Raw genomic sequence first — 10,200 nt, forward strand, 5'->3', positions numbered from 1 at the left:
GCTGCCCAAGACACATCTCCATAGTCCATGATGTAGTTGTCCACAATGCCTCTCCACAAACGTAGTCCATGCCATAACTGTCCGTGGAAAACATACACACCCAGATCCAAAATTGAAAACGATAGTCCATGTCCATAGTCGAGCAAAAAGTAATTTAAGTTTTCTCTTTCAGTCTGCAGTATCCATGCATTCAACATGCGGTAGGAAACAGAATTCCAGTCCAAAAAAAGAAAATGAAATCCCAATAACAGTATCGATAAAAAATAATCCATGATATCTCTTTCAGACCATAGGTTCTATGCCAACCAAAGAATGCCATAAAGTTGATGTGGTCTATGAAAAAGCCAAAAAACCGAAGAACAAAAAAAAACATAAAAAAAACATATCTTCCACATGTCCAGACAGAAAACATATTGGCCATACAGGCCTACCAGAAAAAAACTCAGTCAATAAGGTAAACAGCATGAATGAAATCCATGCCATCAAGTCATCGGTCACAAAAAAAACATAATTATATAGGCATTGTCACTTGTATTGCTCCAGATCATTCAGATTTCGTACCACAACCACCCTGGCTTGCTCTGGTGGTCCGTTTAACTTTATAAATACTTTTCCATTTCTTGACCAGGTTGCTTGGATCTTGTTTTGCTTTCTGAGGGCACGGCCATACCAAGCTATTTCAGAATTCTTCTTTGTTAGGTGCTCGTTTATATACACTCCAGTATCTTTAAGTGTTCTGGATTGTCTCAACACTTCAACCTTATGCTTTCGATTTGCAAGCTTGACAACAATCGTGGTCTTGGTGTTTTTTTTGTCCTTGCTTGGGAGAATGTGACAAGCCGAGATGTGCTGGCTCTCTAAGGGAATGTTCTTACTTCTCATGTATTGAACCCAGGGTTCGAATTATCACCTGAGAGCTATGAGGGCCCCCTGATTTTTTTTTCTATTTTTTTCCTGAAATTGTGGCTGTTATATTTAGAGGAATATCTCATTAGGATTAGTCTAATACTAAGTAATAATGACATCACACAACAGTAATCATTAGACTATTGTGTGATGTCATTATTCAGTCTCATTCTTAACCATCAATATTTGTTCATTTTCTTACTCACCTCTGATATATAATGCGATATTTACTTATTTTCATTTTGCATCTGATAAAATACAACAATTTAATTTGAAAAATGAGACCACATTTATGAACTTGAATTAACATTTATTTGTCTCTGCACTTATAAATCAAAAACTAACAAAATAATCTAATGGAAAATAAATAAATAATAACATTTATCAGGATACAGTAAGTAACATTATCATCTGATAATAAAATGAACATAAAATAAATACTTCTAAATCTAAATAAATAAAATTTATTTTTCATCTCTGTGGCAATGTGCTCTATGATCTGTGCACAAGAATGATCCGATCGAGGGCGGCTACGTGGTGCAGTGGGCAAGGCGCTCACCACGAATACTGGAGACGCTGGGTTCGCCTGTTCGAGCCCAGCGCTCCACATTGCTTTCAGTTTAGTCGGCCGTACTAATACACATTGGCAGTATTAGGGGGTGGGAAACTGATGGGTGGGGATCGGGCGTTGTGGACAGCGACTCCTACAGGTCGGTTGGTGCGCCTGCGCAGTAGAATCAGGAAGCGATGGGGGCGGCGCCCCTCCAAATCGCAGACCCCTGACGCTGAAAGATCGCGCTGCGCAGGTGAAAAAATGCGACTGCTGTTACCTCGAGTATCGGAGGGGACTCGTGCTATGTATGACTTAGTCCACATTGCAGCTGGCTTGTGGGAGGCAAGAAACAGCGTTCGAGACAGGGGAGGGTTGAATTGGATGATACGAAATTGGGATGGGAGAAAAATTGAAAATGGGAGAAAAAGTTGATAAAGAAAAATAATAATGATCGGATCGGTGAGCTGTCTCACCGTTCAACTCATTAAGTGTCATAAGGGGGTTCAATTTGGTATACGGCAACCTTTCTTTAGCGACAGTATATGCTGCCCTGAATGAACTGGCTGTCTCCTTGAGCAAAACAGATATGATTTCGCTCACTTTTTTTGGAAGCACTTCCTTCTGGTTTTGACTTTTTATTTCTATAGCTTGCTTATGAGCAATGCTATCACTGTGCAAGTATATTTTCTTCCTCAACTTCTTGCTCTGAGAGCTAGTCACAGTCCCATTCATCCACTGCTCTGTCAAATGGGCTCCAAATGATTTATTTAACAATGTCTTGGTGTTTTTACATAGAAGGCAGCCAATGCATCCCTCCTTGGCAAATAACCAGCTATATTTATTTTTCCAAAAGTTCCACTGACTCGGACCCCAGCATTGTGGTGGTTGAGTAGCGGCACAGTCCAGGTCTAGTGGTGGAGACTCTGGTCTGGCAGTGGCAACCTGCGCGGTAACAATAACAGGTGCACTGCGCACAGGAGCAGCAGAGCTAACACTAGTGTCGTATATTTCTAAATGAAAACATGAATAAATGCAAGTGAAATGTACAAGGTAATGATTAGAAAGACAAAATGCTGATTGAGAGAAGGGCTATTTAGAGTACACCATGTGAAGTTATTTCTGAGACCCTAGGCTTGAGGCAGGTTGACTCCCCAGAAACAGATGGCTGACCTTAAGACAATAAAACTGACCCCTACCCTAAGTAAGGACTTTCAAGTTACGACATGGCAGAGTGGTCAGGGGACAGAGTGAATCGGACTGTAAAAAGAGCCTCTCAGATAGATGAGTCAGCAGCACTCAAGTGAGGCCAAGTGTTCAAAATGCATCAAGGATATAGAGAAAACTAATAAAGTTACATGTAGGCATAACTCTTAGAACAATTAGAATAACTTAGTCACAATAAAGAATAGAAACTCTTAAATACTAGAAGGTAAAACTATACAAATATTGGTCACATTATTTAATCAGTAAATAAGGTGTTCTATTAAAGGACGGATATATAGGGTTTGTTGTCTGGGCACTGTCTGAAAGTAGTCTGTGTCTTATCTACACTATGTAAACATTTTGTCACCAGCATAAGGATGTATTACTCAGTGAAAAACTACCCTCTCATTAAGTAATGATTAAAGTGTCAGCAGATTTAAACTGTGAAGCTGTTGTCACAAGACCCAGGAGGTTGTGTCAGCGAAACATGTGGTCACAGGACACCAGCAGACATGTTTCTGCTGGAATGTGACAAAAATAAGGCAGATCATGGACGTGAATAGGCAGGCAGGGTCTCCCCCTCCCTCTCGCTCTCTGTCTCCCCCTCCCCCTCTCTCTCTCTCTCTCTTGCTCTGATAAAAAGGGCTGATGGCGACAGAAAGAGACACGACTCACACCCAGAAGGGACCTGGGGAAGCACAGACACACACCCGGTGACGGGAGGAGGAGACCAGAAGGGACCTGGGGAAGCGCTGACACAGACCAGCAAGACACTCAGAGGAGACGGAGAAGGACCTGGAGAGCCACACAGAACTCGAGAACCGAGCCTGAGACTCGCCAAGCCAGCTACTGCAGAGCCAAGCCGTGACACAGAGGGACTGAGACCCGATGACGGATGAAATCGCCTCGCAGCAGGGGATCCAGACTCCACCGAGGGTAGATGAAAGAACCAAGCGCTCCCAAACCTCCCAGGATCCGAAAGAAAGGTTGCCGTGGCAACCAGACCACGGACCACTAGAGAGAACGCGTGTTGGCCTGGAAACCAAGACAACAACGAGAGAACCGCACCGGAAGAAGAAAACTGCCACATGAAACAACAGCCACATGAAAGAGACGATTAGATTGAATGAAAGAGACAATTAGATTTAACCAAAGAGACGATGTACTTGTTGATTCCTAAAGCTGTGGTTTTATTAATAAACACCGCCGCCCGTTGATTTTGACCACGTTGTCCGTCTCCCCTCACTTGAACCGAACATCTGAAAATACCTAAACCAATGCAGAGAGAAGGGTGAAATAGAAAACTATACGATCACAGATAGAGATAAATGAAGCTAAGAAAGACACTTCAATTGGTCCGTGACCCGTGCTGCATTCGGCCAGTACCGGTTGAAGACGACAACAGCCACTTCTCAAGGACACGGAGAGGTTCTCTCCCCATCATCGAAGCCCTCTGCGACTGAATGATCGTCCACTTCAGCCAAGGCCAGTGGGAATAGGTAAGTAGTACTAATGTGTTTAAGATTGGTAAATGGTCGAAGCAGTCTCGCATTTTGGGGTTGCTATTGTATTAGGTAGAAATGAGATGGATCAGGTTATGTTGGTGTTGGAGGAGTACCGGAGTCCAGGGTTCACAACCTGGCTCTGGTCTCAGCCACACACCGGCGGCACTTAGGAAGCGTAGGGGTTGGGGATGTTCAGTTAGGATGCCTATAGTTGGTACAAGGCCAAGTGAGGAGAGGAAATAGATGTCTGTATTTAGTTATATCAGCTTAGGGGATAGGCTAGGGATTAGGTAAAATATTTGAGGGGACCGGCGTAGGAGCAGTAGAACGGAGATTAGTCACAGATAGCGGGAAGTGGGACTGTGCGTGACGTAGTGGTTCATTAGAGGGTAAAGAGGAGTAGTCAGATCTTAAAAGAGTAGAATAAGAGTACCGTGGTGAAGTACGGGGGTAGCCTGGTTCCGCGAAGAGAAACAGAGAACAGGGAGATGAGAAGAAGTTAGGGTTCGGGCTAGAATGCTGTAGAAACCACACTTAGAATCGGTGCGACGGAGTAATGGACTTTGGAAGACGTTCCATAAGCGAATTACCACTTCTAGTCCGACGTCATTTAGGCTCAGATTGGCTAAGGTCGATATCTGAAGAAACATCAGCCGCGTGGAGGAATGCTGAAACTCTTCACGGGCTACAATACATGAATGGAGTGGGTTTCTCAGGGGTATAGCAACGCGGACTCAGTAGATATATGAAGCACTTTGGAAGTAGATACTGCACAGGGGATTAGAAAATAGGAGGATATTGTGTGAAAAAAGCGAGCAAATGCGCTAATGGATGGTATGCTTATGAATGAGACATTGTTTTGCTTAGTATATGTGTTTGAATGGATGAATGTTAGGGGCTCTGAGTGAATGTCAAGGTATTTTTTGTATTATTATGAACCAGGTGGCCAAGGCTGCAGCGGGGAGAAACCACACCCCTGTCCTGCCAGCATTAGCTGAGCACGACGCGACTAACGTGTGGACGCTGTGTTGCGTTTTCGAGTGAATTGAATGAATGGCATGTGTGATGGTACCTAGGAGATGTGTAATGTTCGTTGAAATTTTTCAAATCGGGGCTGTGGAAGTCTAAAAGTAATGTAGTAAAGATCAAAGAAAACGGGGATTTTAGAGCTGATGACGTCATTGGGAGCGTCGGAGCTGGGGGTGCGTTTAATATACTGTGTATTTCGGTCAGGCGGGGCCAAGCGGGCGAGCGTGCTAGAATAAGGATAATAATATATGTTCTGTGAACGGGGGCTAAATAGGATTAAAGTTGTGTTACGGGGTATAGCTGGGGTTGTGTGAACGTCGCGATGTGTTGTGCCGCTCGGATCAACAGGAGAAGGGGCCGTTTAGGAGGAGTGATGTTGGGTGCTAAGCTAAGCTGGTGCTAGCGGTACTGAGCTAACGAAGCTAAGATGCTAAGCTACCTGTGCTAACAATATAGCATGGTTGAACTCTCGGGGAATCTCGCGTGTTGCTACTTTTTGCTGGCGCGGGATCTTAGAGAGGCGGTGGACAGGGACTTCCGGTGTAGGGGATTCTGGGAGTTGTTGTTTTATGGTTGAGGTGGAACGTCGAGTTCCCGTCTTGGGGTGGGTTACGTAATGACGCACTTGCGGGGGAGGCGTGGGCGCCTCCTACAGGAAGTGGTGAGTGCTGTAGTGCAATGGTGGTGATGGACAAGACGTTCCAGTGGAGGGCGCTGTTGCCTCTTTTATAGTTTCACCTTTACAGGTGGAACGAGGTGCAGTAGGCAGTAGAGAAGGGTTTGTGATTATTATAGGTTTTGAGTAGCGACCATTTGTGGGGATTTGTAAATTCTTTATATTCGGTTTTTTCAGTTGTTGATGATGGATGTAAATACTTGTTAGATTATAAATCTGTATTTGTTATGGGCCAGGTGAAATGGCGCTGATGGGATTTGGCGTGAACCCCCCCCCTCCCCCCTTTTTTTCCTCTGTCTCTTCCTCCCTCGTTCACACTCTCCCCTTCCTCCTTCCCTCCCTCCCTCCTTGCCCCTCCCTCCCTCCCTCCCTCCCTCTCTCCCTCCTTCCCTCCCTCCCTCCTCCACCCCCGCCCCCCTCCGCTCCATCCCTGTCTCCCAGCTTAACTTTGTGGGATGGCGGGTGCACAAGGGGAGTTTTGTTTAGGATAGATTGCCTGATTGATTGATTGATTGAAAAATTTTGTTAACAGATGGTAGAATGGGTGCAATACGGTACAGCTCAATACACACAATTGTTAAGGGGATGCAGACCGGAGAAAGGCTTTCGTCTTGTTTACATCAGGGTCCCCCATTTTCAATTCATCATGGGCATGGAGTATTGGTTATATTGAAATTGGTTATATTGGTTATATTAGAATAGTGTTACTTGCTAGATTATTGCGTAAGGGTAAATAGGATATTCATGGTTATTTTGGAGCCCTCACCCCCCTCCCTCTATGTCTCTCCATGCGGACTATTTTAGTCTGATTAAAGTTAAGGTTGATTTAAGTTAAAGTTGGCAGCAGATGATGGTGATAGTGTTTGAAGTCCTGTGGGTAAACGGGACCAGACAATACGGGGTATTCTGCTGATTGAGTGTAGACGGTTTTGGTAATAGTTAATGTTGCATTGTGTGCCCCCCCCCCCCCCCCCTTCCTCCCCTTAGTCCCTGTATCCCTGTATCCCTCCCTCCTTTTTTCTTTTCCCTTCGCCCCCCCTCTGTCTCTCCTTGTATTTCGCCATCCCTAGATTGCGGCGTATGTTGTGGGTTATTGGTTTGTAGGTTTATTTGTACTGCGTTGTTATTGTGTATGTGAAGTAGGTACCGGATGGGCGTTGGCCTGTCTAGGTGCAGGTGGTGGTAGGATGATTTGTGATATTCCTTGGTGGGAAGCTTGGGGTGTTTTCGTTCGGATTCGCGACTGGAGGAAAACGCTTTGGGCTGTAGGATGACGGTTCTTTGTGTATTCAAGGATCTGAAGGATATTGCGGTGGCATGGTGCGGGTGTCCGTGAATTTATTAACGTGGCCAGCTGTACTATGTGTCGGTCAGGGTTTTAGTGATATGAGTTGCTAAAAGTTTATTGTTTTCCCTGATTGATGGTTGGTAGCAGTAACAACACTGATTGATTTTTATTAAGTGTTGTGAGGGGGTATGGTTGTGAGTAAGGATGAATGAAATGGATGTTGTATGAGGAGTATGAATGAAATTGAGGTTGTAGGAGGAGTGTGAAGCAAAAGCGAATAATACATTTAGTCGATACGCTAATCGGGCATTTAAAAGTAAGAAATAAGGTTAGGATGAACAGATTCATCAAGCAAAGAGAGATTAGAATCAGATGAAGGACCAGGTTTGCAAAGGATTATTAGACAATGGATAGGAATGGGTCTAATGATTATATTTCCCAGGAAATCAAGTGGAGAGAGCACACAGGGGATTGGAAACCTCCAGTGTTCCTGTTGAAGGAACGGACAAAAAACAAGATAAGCTGTATCGTTATTTTTTCAAGCAAATCACACTGTGTCTCTCTAAATATTTTAGTATAGTGTTGCCCGACATTTCCAATGCATAACGAAGAGTGGAAATAATAAGGGAAATGCCACTGTATTAAGTCTGGATGTTTCTGCTTTCTTTTTGTACAGGTGCTCGGCCGGACAGGAGCTCTGGACGATTTCCATAACCAACTAGGGGAACGGCTGTAATGAGCCTTGGTATAAGTATGAATGATAAGCCAGTTATCAATCCTTGTCTGCACAGTAAAAATTTGACAGTGTGAGTGTTTTAACTCAAGTAAGTGGTAATAGTGAAAGACAGAGGAACTTGTTTTTTCAATCAGTGTTACAGGAGTGTTTGAAAGAGTGAAGTGAATGACAGTAGCATAGGAAGTTCACCTTAGAGGAACATTAATAGGAACGTCTGAAGCGTTAGATGCAAAAACAATAGAATAACAGTGACAACAATATGGAAAAGGGCCTTAGTGATCGGGCCATTGGGGGGAGTAGGCCGAGAGCCTCTGCAGACATTTCCCAGATAGACTTTACCAGTGATGATCTGATTGATTTGAATATGGACTTCTCTCATGTGACCAGTACGACAGAAGGACTTGAGATGTTGACTTTGGTTCCGATACAGGGGAGTGAACCAGTGACAACGGTGTTACTCCAACCAGAACCGATTCAAGCTGGAGTGTCCATTGCAGGCGACTGCGGTTTAACCAAGGGGCAGAAAAAGAGACTGAGGTTACAGCAGTCCCACGAAGTCCACTCTGGCCGGATGGCTGGAACTGAGACCGACAGCAGGTATGGAATACACGAACAGTTTCTACAGCCCACCCGTTTCCCATGTCTACCCTGCCCTCAGCACCAAAGCCAAGATGAGAGGCGGAGCCCAGCGATGGGACGTCAAACCGCCAGTGCTGAGATGGGGGAAGAGGCAGCATACGATAGACAACAGAGAGCGTTTGTGACAGCGTTCGAACAACACGAGGCAGTTCATCGAGATCTGATGAAGACACAGCTGGAGATCGGTCAAGCCGCACACGAGACTCAGAGATTGGAGCGAGAACTGGCAAGAAAGGCTGCGCTGCTAGAAGCGACAGCTGTTGAGATCATGCTTCGGGCGTCTGACCTAGGCCGCTGTGATCAAAGAATGCCCTGTGCTCTGTTGCCCGGACAGGGAACTGGGCCGCAACAGGGTGAACAGAACCGCAGGAGGGGTGAGTTTCCAGGCCCCTCCCAACAAGAGAAGGCCCGAGGAGAGGCAGCAGAAAAGGACAGGTATGCCCCTCTCTCCTCCAGGCAACAGGACATGCGCCCAGAGGACGGGAGAGGGGTTGACCTGGCGAGGACTGTGGGAGGCCAGCCGAGAGACTGTGGGAGTCGTGGTAAACTGGAACCCCTGGGATGGCCGGCGTCGGCTGTGTGCTGGAATTGTGGGGAGGTTGGCCATTTCGCTCGGTCATGTTACAAAGGGTGGCAGACTCAGCGAACGTCCAGTAAGAAGCGAGAGTCCAAACAGGGTTGCTGGGAATGTGGAGAGTTGGGACATTTTCAGAGGGGGTGTCTGCATAGGTCATAGGTTAATTAAGAGCAAAGCGGAAATGCACAAACAAAGCCTATTGGGTGCTCGAGTAAATAGTTATTGATAAATTAAAATGGAAAATGAGACTGATTAGAATAAGGATAGAGATGAGGATACATAGATAAGGTTTGATTAGGTGTGCAAGTTACTAAAATGGTTTGGAAGACTAACCAGGGTAAGTTGGGGCTGTTGATGGGATGAAGTAACTGGGAAAATTGCATGGGTTAGTCTAAACTAACAAAATTTATGGTTTTAGACAGGAACAATGGAACATATAATATTAGACGGAGTTAGAAACAAAGGACTATTTATAGTAGTGATTACAATACTTGATCAAAGGGTGGTCAAAGTTGAATTAAGGAATTAAAAAAAAAAAAAAAAAAAAAAAAAAAGAACAACAACATATTATTATTTCATTACTTATTTTATTTCTTTTTGGATTTTTAATTTTGCTGTCTTAGTTTTTGCGGGGGTATTTATGCCTCTAGATGATAGTTAAGTTCTGTTTGATGGGTGTGTAGCATGTAGGCACTCACAATTTTTGTTTATTTACGATTTTCTTTGTTTTTGTTTGACTATATTTTTTTAGGAACTGGCTGGCTGGGGGAGTTCTCTCGCCGGTCAGGGATAGCAGGTGGTGGTGACACAGCGGGACTGGTAGGAGGTCTGATATAATGAGCTGGAAACTGGGAATGGACGGGAGCTGGTTCATGGTTTGTTTTCCGCTCATTAAGGCTCCAGATGTAGAATCTGGAGGGTTGTGTCACTTTTTGGGTTATGATAAGTGTTGGGGAAACATATTTCTTTGTCTATAGAAGGCTCTGTAGGTTTTTGGTCGCAAATTGGCCAGTTAGTGTTCGTGTAGAGTGCAGACATGTGAATTTGATGATTGACTTATGGAAGACTCTGCACCGGCTTGTTGAAAG

The sequence above is a fragment of the Notolepis coatsorum genome (genome assembly GCF_963971535.1).
Source record: "Notolepis coatsorum genome assembly, chromosome: 20".
NCBI classification, from domain to species: domain Eukaryota; kingdom Metazoa; phylum Chordata; class Actinopteri; order Aulopiformes; family Paralepididae; genus Notolepis; species Notolepis coatsorum.